Source organism: Euprymna scolopes, chromosome 18 (genome assembly GCF_053919585.1).
Source record: "Euprymna scolopes isolate OS-2025 chromosome 18, ASM5391958v1, whole genome shotgun sequence".
Lineage (NCBI taxonomy): Eukaryota > Metazoa > Mollusca > Cephalopoda > Sepiida > Sepiolidae > Euprymna > Euprymna scolopes.
The window spans coordinates 103382955-103396060 of NC_136499.1; the positions used below are offsets into that span (position 1 = coordinate 103382955).

At 37.0% G+C, this 13106-nt stretch overlaps 4 non-coding genes across 4 annotated transcripts; all 4 read right to left on the reverse strand.

The window, feature by feature from the left end:
* Positions 1–225: 225 nt before the first annotated feature.
* Positions 226–297, reverse strand: Trnac-gca (transfer RNA cysteine (anticodon GCA)). The gene has a single exon. It is a non-coding gene; the product is annotated as a tRNA-Cys (tRNA).
* A 438-nt stretch (positions 298–735) lies between these two features.
* On the reverse strand, positions 736–807 carry Trnac-gca (transfer RNA cysteine (anticodon GCA)). Its single transcript has one exon. It is a non-coding gene; the product is annotated as a tRNA-Cys (tRNA).
* Positions 808–8864: 8057 nt separating this feature from the next.
* Trnac-gca (transfer RNA cysteine (anticodon GCA)) lies at positions 8865–8936 on the reverse strand. Its single transcript has one exon. It is a non-coding gene; the product is annotated as a tRNA-Cys (tRNA).
* Positions 8937–9387: 451 nt separating this feature from the next.
* Trnac-gca (transfer RNA cysteine (anticodon GCA)) lies at positions 9388–9459 on the reverse strand. The gene has a single exon. It is a non-coding gene; the product is annotated as a tRNA-Cys (tRNA).
* Between the last annotated feature and the right edge of the window lie 3647 nt (positions 9460–13106).

The window sequence follows — 13106 nt, forward strand, 5'->3', positions numbered from 1 at the left end:
TATGCAAAAAGAATATTTTATTCTGTTCATAATAAGGACCTGAATTTTCCCCACATTAAATATCGACCTTGTGTTTAACTTTGTCCTCGTGGGGAGACAAGCACACAGTTACTATGCAAGCCGTTGAATTTTTATATTATTGGAAATAAACACTTCTGGAAAGAGTTATTAAAAATATAAAAATCAGAAAAGTAAATTATTAGTAGAAAATTAAAACAAGAAAGTAGGGGACACCCGGGTTTGAACCGGGGACCTCTCGATCTGCAGTCGAATGCTCTACCACTGAGCTATATCCCCAAACACTTCAGCGTGCACTATACAAAAAAATTGACACTAATTGTTTGGAATAACAGTTGGTTTGCGATGGTTTTAAATGTTAGTTTAAGTTCTTCAAACTGTGTCGCTGCCTGTGTACAAATCCTACGCTCTCCCCCCCCCCTCTCTCTCTCTCTCTCTCTCTCTCTCGATAGCCAAGGACAGAAACAGACAGACACACATACAAAAACAGACTGACATCTTAATAGACAGACAATTAAAAGAGCGCGTTCACACACACAAAAGGAGAATGACTTATATATACACACACACGTATAGACTTAGTAGTAATAGCATTTTTGTTCTAACTTCGTTTTAGTTTATGTCTCTTCCAACAGCAAACATTTGTGTTATTTTACTTTATTTGTTATTTTGTTCTACGATTAATGTATTAAGCGACTACAATTAAAAATAGTCAGCAGGGGACACCCGGGTTTGAACTGGGGACCTCTCGATCTGCAGTCGAATGCTCTACCACTGAGCTACATCCCCATACGACGGACCACTACCTATACACCTAATAATACACGCTAACTCTGTTTTGAATAACTGCTGTGACAATGTTAAATGTTAGTTTTAATCTATCGATATCTGCGTGTCTATCTCATCCAGATACACACGCATAGTCGCATAATGGTCAATGCAATTTCAGATCTGCTGAAACGAAAATACCGAAACAAAAAGAGAGAACGCTGTATTTAAGTTTTTATAATATACGTGAGTTTTCGACACTAAATATTTGCAGTTCTCTGGCTAATTATCTAATAAAGATCTGATACGTAAAAAAATAATATTCACTGTTGCTGCAACTTTTAAAACTGATGGATTGATAAATGGAAATATGCAAAAAGAATATTTTATTCTGTTCATAATAAGGACCTGAATTTTCCCCACATTAAATATCGACCTTGTGTTTAACTTTGTCCTCGTGGGGAGACAAGCACACAGTTACTATGCAAGCCGTTGAATATTTATATTATTGGAAATAAACACTTCTGGAAAGAGTAATCTATCTATATCTATCTATCTATCTATCTATCTATCTATATCTATATCTATCTATCTATATATCTATAAAAACAGAGATGTGTGTGCCACAGACGGTTTCTGATTGGTTAATCCAATAATCACATCTCCTAAAAAACTATGGTTCCTACGTTCTGAACTTTACCATAAAATATTATGCCCTTATTTATTGTCCATCTTGGGAGGGTCTATTTTTTCCCTAACTTGCCATTTACAAATTACAAAATTACGAAACTTACACCAGCCATCACAATCCAACCTCCGACACCACGTCCGCCATTACACCTACACCATCCTCACTACCGTTATCGTCTAACATTACGACACACACTTCCATTTACTAACATGCTTCCTTTGTTTTTCACATTACTTACTTCCCTTATTTATATTAGTCAGATTCTCATTATTATTAATTATTTCACACTTTATTAAATACTGCCTGCCTTCTTATTCCTTAAGATACGAAACAATATGCACATTACTACTTATGCACATGCATTGAACTGCCATTTTTCCTGACCGTTCCTTAGCAACGACGCCAAACGAACGCTGACTCTGCAAACGACTCTCTATAACTACTACTACTACTACTACTACTACTACTACTACTACTACTACTACTACTACTACTACTACTACACAGCACACCCACAAACACAACCACACATTACTAAAGTGCCGTCTGGCGTTAGCCGCACACACGTACACACAACACGAAAACAAACGCTGTCCTCCAAAGGACAGACTATTAGTACTACTACTATTCCCAGCACACGCGCACACACGCACGCACACACACACTCTGGCGCTAGCCGCACACACGTACACACAACACGAAAACAAACGCTGTCCTCCAAAGGACAGACTATTAGTACTACTACTATTCCCAGCACAAGCGCACACACGCACACACACACACACACGTTCACTACCGTCCTTGTATACGTCACGTTGTTATGGCAACCAAGCCCGCTGACTTTCACACCATAAACACACAGTAAATCTGATTTTCTTCATTTTCTCATTTTATTACTTTGGTATGTTCCCGTTTATCCATTCATTTGCTTATGCTTTCTTTTACTACATTTTATGACAAGACTCCCAAAGACTTTTGTGAATTATAGTTTTCGACTGTTATAAAACCTACCGGTATTCCGATAAATTAATTTTTCTTGTGTTTATATATCATTCATCTACCCATTATCGTCTGCAAAATTTTTCTTCATTTTTCCTTCTGCCATTCCTATTCATTGTTTTTCGTTCTAATCTACATACAACTTATTTCATTCAAAAAAATATCAATTATTGCCTACTTTATAAAAATTTCTTTTCACAATTATTTCTACAATATTTCCTTTCTGCCAATTTATTTTTACATATCACATACTTACAACGTATTGTCTGCACATTTACTTTATTTTACCATTATCTACACAATATTTTCTTTCCATCAAAAATTTTTTAACTATCACTTACTTACATCTTATAGTCTGCACATTTTTTTTTTTTAACATATTGATAATATTTTTATTTCCGTTAACACTTTCATTCATTATTTCTGTTTAACCTGCGTTTAATCAAACACTTTATAATTACCGTTTAGTCAATAAGAACCTATTTTATTTTTCTTATCTTACACCTGATTACATACATTATAACACAACTTACTATTAGACAAACCCTACTGGAAACAGTTGATATATATTCAATTGCTATAAGGTTATCTGCCCCTTTCCAAAACCCTTTTACTGTGGGGATTCTCTCCCCTTTTATTGTAACTCTTCGGTTCTCCATGTTGTAAATAAAATACACACACATTGTGTGCGTCTTAGTATTTCGTCAAACAAAATGTGTTCATAGTAATTTTTAAAACCTTTCTGGATGTCGCAGGCTCCGGTGATGAGGTATGTGTCCCCACATTTTTATTAAATGACTTCCACTCATTTTCAACATTGGTTATGGGCCCAGTCTATGTGATAACGTCTTGAAAATAATAGTGAAGCAAACACATGAGGTAATTTTTCGCCATCTTGGATTTTTTTTTCTTGTCGTCGAAGTTTTGTATTGTTTTTTTTTTTCTTTTAAGTTAAATAACAATGGAAACAAAACTAAGCAACTTGGTTCCACTAAATGGTTCAAACTATAATATCTGGAAGGTCCAATGCAAAATGGCATTAATTAAGGATGGACTATGGAATATAGTTAATGAAACAGAAATTGTTCCGGACAAACGAAATGAACCAGCATCCCACGTGAAATATTTATCGAGAAGAGACCGGGCTTTAGCGACTATTGTGCTCTCAGTAGAAACCTCACTACTGTATTTAATTGGAGACCCTGACGACCCTGCAGTTGTGTGGAAGAAATTGGCAGACCAATTTCTAAAGAAAACATGGGCAAATAAACTAGCGCTGAGAAGAAAATTATACTCCCTTAGATTAAAAGACGGCGACTCTGTCCATGAACACATAAAGACTATGATGGAATTATTTGACGAATTGGCTGTCATTGGCGATTCCATTGACGAGGAGGATAGAGTTGTTCACCTTCTGGCTACTCTCCCAGACGATTATAATATGTTGGTAACAGCACTTGAAGCAAGTCAGGACGTTCCTAAATGGTTGTTAGTGACTGAACGCTTGTTGCATGAAGAAAGCAAAATTAAAGAGAGGGAAATTAACAGTACGGAATTGAAAGCCATGACATCAAAACATCATGTCAACAAACGGGGACCTAAATGTTTTCACTGTGGAAAAAATGGACATATTAAACGTGACTGCCGTTTACTTGAAACAAAGAATGTTAAGTCGAACCCTCCAAGAAAGAAAGTTTTCTTTACTAAGAAAATACAGGACAACTCCAGCGACTCTGGTGAGGGTGAGTGTATTGGATTTTTTACACATCATGCATTATTGTCTAATGGAAAAAGGAGTGACTGGATTGTGGACTCTGGAGCCACATGTCATATGTGTAGTGATATTGAAAAATTTTCTAACTTTCGAAAATTGGATGTAGCTGAGGAAATAACCCTTGGTGATGGATTCTCAGTTGAGGCAATAGGAACAGGAACAATAGAGCTAAAAGTGGGTGTACCAGATGGGAAACACCAGAAATGCAGGTTGTATGAGACCTTATATGTTCCTAAATTGTCCTACAATCTTTTGAGTGTGTCCAGAGCCACTAAATCTGGAAAAACCTGTATCTTCAGTGACTCAAATTGTCAATTTTTAGATAACAAGCAAAATGTGGTGGCTACAGGTTCCAAAATTGGGAACCTTTATTATTTAAACTGTTCTGATATAAATGAATCAACCCATGCAGCAAACTCCTGTTTAGATGGTAACACAAAGGAGGAGATTTGGCATAGACGCTTTGGCCACCTTGGAGAAAAGAACTTGCAAAAACTAGTAAAGGACCAACTAGTTACTGGCCTTGACTATAATATAAACAAGGAAATTAAGTTTTGTGAGCCTTGCTTGGATGGAAAACATCATCGTTCATCGTTTCCAAAATCTGGAGGAAAGCGAGCAACTCAACTTCTTGAAATTGTGCATAGCGATGTTTGTGGAAGAATAGAGGCAAAATCGCTTGAATATTTTGTCACGTTCATTGATGAAAAATCCAGATTTGTGTTGGATATATGTGCTCAAAAACAAACGAGATGTCCCCCCAAAATTCAGTGAATGGAAAACTATGGTGGAAAAGTTCACTGGTAAAAATATAATGGTTTTACGAACCGACAATGGAGGAGAGTATACTTCAAAAGAATTTGAAAACTACCTGAAGAAGGAGGGGATTAAGCACGAGTATACTGTTCCAAAAACGCCAGAACAAAATGGTGTTGCAGAGAGGATGAACCGAACATTGGTGGAGATGATTCGATCAATGCTATCGGATTCTAAGCTGCCTAAGAAATTTTGGGCTGAGGCATTATCAACGGCTTCGTATATTAGAAATCGGAGCCCAACAAATGCAGTAGAAGGTATGACACCATATGAAGTGCTGAAGGGACGTAAGCCTAATGTGAAACACCTACGCATTTTTGGATGTGATGCTTTTGTCCATGTACCGAAGGATGAAAGATTCAAAATGGACTCAAAAGCAAAGAAGTTCAAATTCCTTGGTTACGGGATTGGTATAAAAGGGTATCGACTCTTTGATACCAGAAAATCCAGAGTGTTCCATAGCAGAGATGTCATCTTCAATGAATCAGGTTCAATAGCTGAACAGGAGAAAGAAGAAATTGTAAATCCATCTCTGGTAGAAATTGGACACCAAGATAGCTCCGATGATGAAGACAACCCACAAGAGCTAACAGGACCCCGAAGATCATCAAGGCTAAAGAAAACCCCAGATCCGTATGGCGAATGGGTTTACATGGCTCATAACTTAAATGACCCATTGACCATGAAGGAAGCACTTTCTGGTCCTGAAAAAGAATGAATGGTTGAAGGCAATGAATAACGAAATTTCTTCCTTACATTCTAATACAGTATGGGACCTGACGGAATTGCCCAGTGGACGAAAAACTATTGGTAGCAAGTGGGTGTTGAAGCGAAAATACGATGCTGATGGTAATATGGAACACCATAAAGCTCGACTTGTAGCTCAAGGTTTTCTTCAGAAGCAAGGAATCGATTATGACGAGACTTTCTGCCCAGTTGTGAGATTTGAATCGGTGCGAACAGTTATTGCACTAGCAGCACAGCATGATCTGAAGCTGCATCAATTGGACATAGCCACTGCTTTCCTGAATGGAGAGCTGAAGGAGGAAATCTACATGAGGCAGCCAGAGGGTTTCAAAGTTAAAGGCAAGGAACATCTTGACTGTAAATTGAAGCGAAGTATTTATGGCTTGAAGCAGTCCCCAAGATGTTGGAATGATGCACTGCATGGTCAGCTGAAGAAGATGGACTTCAAACAGTTGGAAAGTGATCCTTGCATCTACATAAAATCTTCAGGAGGAGACATTTTCATAACAGCTGTTTATGTTGATGACATCATTGTGGCATGTAAATCCACAAGTCTTATTGAAGATTTCATGAAAGCGATATCAAAGATTTTCAAAATAAAAGATTTGGGAAAACTACACCATTTTTTGGGTGTGAAGATTATTTATCCCGAAGCAGGGAAAATATGGATTGGACAGCCTACATACACAGCAGATGTCTTGAGAAAGTTCCAGATGGAGAATTCCAAACCTGTGTCTGCTCCAATTGATCCCGGAACAAAATTGACGAAGGCAACGGAAACAAGTAAACTGGTCAACAAAGAGTTGTATCAGTCTGCAGTTGGGAGCCTATTATACCTGTCGACAAGGACACGACCGGATATTGCTCATGCCGTTGGAAACGTTTCGAGATTCTGCTCTCAACCTACAATGGAACACTGGAAGGCTGTGAAACATATCCTCCGGTACTTAAACGGTACACAAGGATATGGTTTACTTTATGACAAGAAGAAAGCCACCAATCTCCTGGGGTACTCCAATGCTGACTGGGCTGGTAATTTGGATGATCGCAGATCAACATCTGGATATGTTTTTAAGCTGAGTGGTGCGGCAGTCAGCTGGAGAAGCAAAAGGCAAACCTGTGTTGCTCTATCAACAGCCGAAGCTGAGTACATGGCATTGGCAAGTACAGCACAGGAGGCTGTTTGGATGCAGAATCTTCAAAGTGCCTTGCTAGGATCTCCAGTAACACCAACCCTTATATATGAGGACAACCAGTCAACCATATGTATGGCAAGGAGTCCAAAGTATCATGGAAGGGTCAAACATGTGGACATAAAGTTCGACTATGTTCGAGAACTGGTCGAGCGGGAAACTGTTAAGCTCGAATACTGTCCAAGTAAAGAGATGGTAGCCGACCTGCTAACTAAAGGACTTGGAAGCACACAGTTTGTAAGGCTCAGGGAACTTTTGGGATTTCATAAACTATAATGCAGACTGTCAGCAATTGAGGAGGAGTGTTGATATATATTCAATTGCTATAGGGTTATCTACCCCTTTCCAAAACCCTTTTACTGTGGGGATTCTCTCCCCTTTTATTGTAACTCTTCGGTTCTCCATGTTGTAAATAAAATACACACACATTGTGTGCGTCTTAGTATTTCGTCAAACAAAATGTGTTCATAGTAATTTTTAAAACCTTTCTGGATGTCGCAGGCTCCGGTGATGAGGCATGTGTCCCCACATTTTTATTAAATAACTTCCACTCATTTTTAACAGAAACCACAATAATAAACCTTGACCAGCTTAAATTACACCAATATGATTGCCGACTGTCCATCCAACACCACTACTAAACAACACGTTCTTTTACAATCACATACACCTTTTTTATTATACTTTTTTTAAACTTACTTTTTCACTTAGAACATTATCTTTAAATTTCAAACAATAACATCATCTTTTCTAACAAAACTCCTTTTTTTTTCAATTTTTAATACTTTTCGACTGCTTGCTATTTACAACAAAAACATTACCACTATTTTTGTACCGTACAAAATGATTTGCCAATCCTGCCAAACCATCATTCCCCTCCCCTTTACTTTTTTTCACGGTTTCTTATTTCTATTAATTCCCTGGATAACCACTGATTGGGTACTAATTAACTATTTCATGTAGAACGCGCCCTGCAAATTTTGGTTACAACTGGTGTTCTTTTTTTATGTTTTTTTTTTTTTTTTGCGTTGTTCTGTTTGGTTGGCTGCTTTCGTTGTTATATATATATTTTTCTTTTCTGGATCACCAATATGACAACACCAAATGCAAGTGCTTTTTGGGTTTTTTTTGCGTTGTTCTGCTCGGTTGACTGCTTTAGATGTTATTATATATATATTTTTTTTCCTTTGGATAAATAACATAACAACAAAACCAAATTAAATTTTCAAAAAGTGATTTCTTCATATCATGAATACAATTTCTTCGCGACGGAAACTGTAAATCTACCACCAACACTATATATATATTTCTATACGTTTCTATACGGGCGTTACAGTAAACTAATACCGAAATTTCAGCGGCTGCGGCGGGGGGGGGTTAATACCCACAAGTTCCAAACATTTAAAAACAATTCGAAATTTAATTTGGTTTTGTTGTCATATGTAAATCCAGAGGGGTGACATTTTTTGTTACCCCTCGGAGTGGGAAGGGGGCCAATCACCCAGGCAACGCCGGGTAGCCCCTGCTACTTTTTCATTTGTTTTGACCCAAAAAAGATAACAGCTAAAGGGTCAAAATTGCGGTCACATTTCAAAAGAATTGATACCTTTGCTATCTCTACTATACTTCTCTGCGAATATTGTGTCCAAACACTTGAAATCTTAAATGAAGTTTTCCCAAATCTGATTGACAATTTTCGCAATCGCGATTGGCTCTGTGAAATTGACCGTTTTCTTTTTTTTTTTTTTTTTGCTCAGCATACACCTCCAAACACCCGGGCAACGCCGGGCACCCATGCTAGTTTAAAATATAAAAATCAGAAAAGTAAATTATTAGTAGAAAATTAAAACAAGGAAGTAGGGGACACCCGGGTTTGAACCGGGGACCTCTCGATCTGCAGTCGAATGCTCTACCACTGAGCTATATCCCCAAACACTTCAGCGTGCACTCTGCACTATACACAAAAATAGACACTAATTGTTTGGAATAACAGTTGGTTTACGATGGTTTTAAATGTTAGTTTAAGTTCTGTGTAGCTGCCTGTGTACAAATACTACGCTCCTCTCTCTCTCTCTCTCTCTCTCTCTCTCTCTCTCTCTCTCTCGATAGCCAAGGACAGAAACAGACAGACACACATACAAAAACAGACTGACATCTTAATAGACAGACAATTAAAAAAGCGCGTTCACACATACACACACAAAAGGAGAATGATATATATATATACACACGCACGTATAGACTTAGTAGTAATAGCATTTTTGTTCTAACTTCGTTTTAATTTATGTCTCTTCCAACAGCAAACATTTGTGTTATTTTACTTTATTTGTTATTTTGTTCTACGATTAATGTATAAAGCGACTACAATTAAAAAAGTCAGCAGGGGACACCCGGGTTTGAACCGGGGACCTCTCGATCTGCAGTCGAATGCTCTACCACTGAGCTATATCCCCATACGACGAACCACTACCTATACACCTAATAATACACGCTAAGTCTGTTTTGAATAACTGCTGTGACAATGTTAAATGTTAGTTTTAATCTATCGATATCTGCGTGTCTATCTCATCCAGATACACACGCATAGTCGCATAATGGTCAATGCAATTTCAGATCTGCTGAAATCGGACATCACATTTAAAACTGGCGACAATACATAGCTTCCCTGGTAATAAGACATTGATTTTTTATATGTAATACGTTATGATCTTTAGTGGTCGCCATGTTTTTTAAACAGACGATAACATAAACAATGCGCATAAAGGTTGATACCATAAATTGACCATATATATATATATATATATATATATATATATATATATATATATATATATATATATATATATATATACTAGCAAAAGTACCCGTAGTTAACTGTGTTCAAAAAAAGCCTATAGAAAATGGACTCTGATTTATGAAAGTGTGATAGGTTATGAAAAGGAAGGGTTGTAAAGAGATAGCTTCGAATTTGAGGGTATCAAAACCAAAGCAAAATATGATGAAAGTAAAAATAAAATAGATAAACCCCATAATTTATTATACCATACCTGTTCACACTGAAACACTTATCACAATAATCTGTGGATCTATATTAAAAAAAATGTTGTTAAACTTTGTGACATATTTCCAATTTTATGGAGGTCAGGCGCGAACGAACACCCATAATTTTATTATACCATATTTCTTCAAATTGAAACATAATTATCAAAGTATACTTACGCAGATAGATATAAAAAGTCTTTGTTAAAGTTTGCGCCATATTTCCACGGAGTACAGGCGCGAACGCAGACCCCACTATTTTATTATACCATCTCTATTTAAGTTGAAAAATTTAATTCTTATGTACATCTATATCAAACGTTTTTTTTTTTTTCATTTTTTATTTCCATACTTTGGGGGCCAGGCGCGAACGCAGACCCCGCAATTTTTTATGAGCCACCGTTCTGCCAGATAAAACATACCCATTCCTGATCCTCGATACATCCTCTATCATTATATGTAATCAGTTTTTTGTTTTTAAATTCGTTTCCCTATTAAAAAACAAAAACAAAAAACAACTCGATTCAGCTTTGTAAAAGTGAGGGCAAAACCTGTTCGGCCGACTCTACCCCCTCCTTTTTATCGAACTTTTTTATTTTCTTAACCTCCATCGAATGTTTTCCCCCCGTCCTTCTTTTTATCATGGACAATGTACCCCCCCCCCCAAAAAAAAAGAATGATATTCGCATACAGTACCGTGTTTCGCTGCTCATCAGCGCGGCTAGAGAAGCAACTACCTCAAGCCAGGATAGAAACCCGATCGCCCAAACGTCAGTCGGTGCTTCTAATCGTTGCGGTATTCAGCTGCTGCTATGCGGTCAGTAAATTAACAATGTTTTGACATTGTCCAAATACCTAAGCTCAATTTGTTTAAACATAGAGTATCGCTTCATACGCTAATGGTAATTTGTATATCATTTCCCAATTGCTCAACCTAAGATAGGGAGTATTATATTCATCCACATACAGTACTATTTCGCTGTTTCAATGCTCATCAGTGCAGTGCGGTTAGACAAGCAACTACCTCAAACCAGGATAGAAACCCGATCGTCCAAACGACAGTCGGAGCTTCTAACCTATGTCACACACACACACACACACACACACACACACACACACACACACACACACACACATAAACAGTATATTATGTGTGTGTAAATATTTAACAGATGAACTTTTAAACTACTGGTCACATCACACTGAAATTAATAGGAAATAGTAATTATACACCGAGGATGGTTTATAACGGATAAAATCTATATTTGGATTCATGAATAACACGTACAGACAGCTATCGTTAAGTTAAAATGCGAAATTTTTATTTCAACTGGCCGACATCTTTTTACTTCTTTCTGCGCATGCTCACAAAAACTTAATTCAGTTTTTCAAGTATGTTAATATTTACTCTTTGTTATCTTATCTTGATAACAGCATCGGTAGAAAACGCGGCTGGAACGCTGAATGTTTTGGCCTCGATTCTAGCTGATTGCACCAGGTCTTTTTTTTTGTTTTTAACTTTGGCCATCATGTCTTATTTAATTAATAAATGTGAAAAAGAATGATATTTAACGATTTTAAATATATTTAAGCGTATATTACGACAACCGGAATCAAACTATTTATTTATAGGTTAGGAAAATAAAACTTCTTTTTGTTTTTATTTCTTACAGATATTTTACTGTCTTTTATGTGAGAATAAAATTCCCACATAGTTTAGAACGCTGGCAGAGCGAAAAATAGAGACAACATCGAAAAGCGTACTTACCTGGTCGAGTAACGCTGCTGATCGTCTCTTCTTCTCGATTGAAAAATCAGGGTTTGTATTACTATACACATAGATTCGAAAAAGTTGTCAAAAAACAAATATATAACAAATAAATGTTATCAAAGGCAAGATAAGTTATTTTTTTTACCTAACTGGATACGTTTTTACTATTTTTATTTAATGTAACATTCAGCTCGAAAAAAACATACGGTGTTTACCGATGTATTGGAAAATTTAAAATGGCGCACGACTCTCTGTTGGACACGGGAAGTTTGGGAAAATGAGTTAAAAATAATTAAAAAGACTACACAAAATACTGTTAGAAACTCGCTCAATATATTACCGTGACATAGGCTGACATATATTCGGTGGGTTTCTAACAGGCTAGCTTAACTTTAATAATGTTATTTTTCTTTAAATTAAACTAGCGAGGGGTACCCGGCGTTGCCCGGGTGTTTGGAGGTGTGTGTGAAAACTCCGGGGGGGGGGTTAAAATTAAAACAAATATTTTGGTACATAAGTATGAGGATCGAACCCGAACCATTGGGGCAAAGTTGGAAATTAAAGTGTGAAAAAAAGAGTACGACGGTTTTAATCATTGGGCCACCGCGAAATGCTAACGGAACCACGTTTGAATTTATTTGATTACTTGGATTTGGCAGGTGCACGTTTTAATTACTTAATGAGGTCAAGTTTGAATGCGGGATAGTATTTCATTTACTGCGGGAACGCTTTATTTATTTATTTATTTATTTATTTATTTTTTCCTAAGATGTTATAGGAAAAAGACTAACCCACATGCGGCGAGCGACAAATGTTGAATATTTATCTTCCCGAAGTCGAGCAAATTAAATAGACAGGCGAGCTTCGTTGTTAACTCTGAGATATTACGATTTATATGCGATATAAAAAGTTTTAAAAAGTTGTGAAGCGACCGACCGCTTCTCTGAAAAAAGCCTTTCTTGGACATACACAAAAAGCGAACATACATTTTCGCTTTTATATATATAGACTAGCGAGGGGTACCCGGCGTTTCCCCGGGTGTTTGGAGGTGGGGGAGGGGGTTAAAAAAACTAAGTATGAGGATCGAACCCGAACTGTTGAGGCAAAGTTGTAAATTAAAGTGTGAAAAAAAAAGTGCGACGTTAGCCATTGCCCAACCGCAAGATGCTAAGGGAAACACGTTTGAATTTATTTGATTACTTGGATTTAGCAGGTGCTCGTTTTAATGAGTTATAGAGGTCAAGTTTGACTGCGGGATAGTATTTACTGCTGAACGCTTTTTGCTTTTCC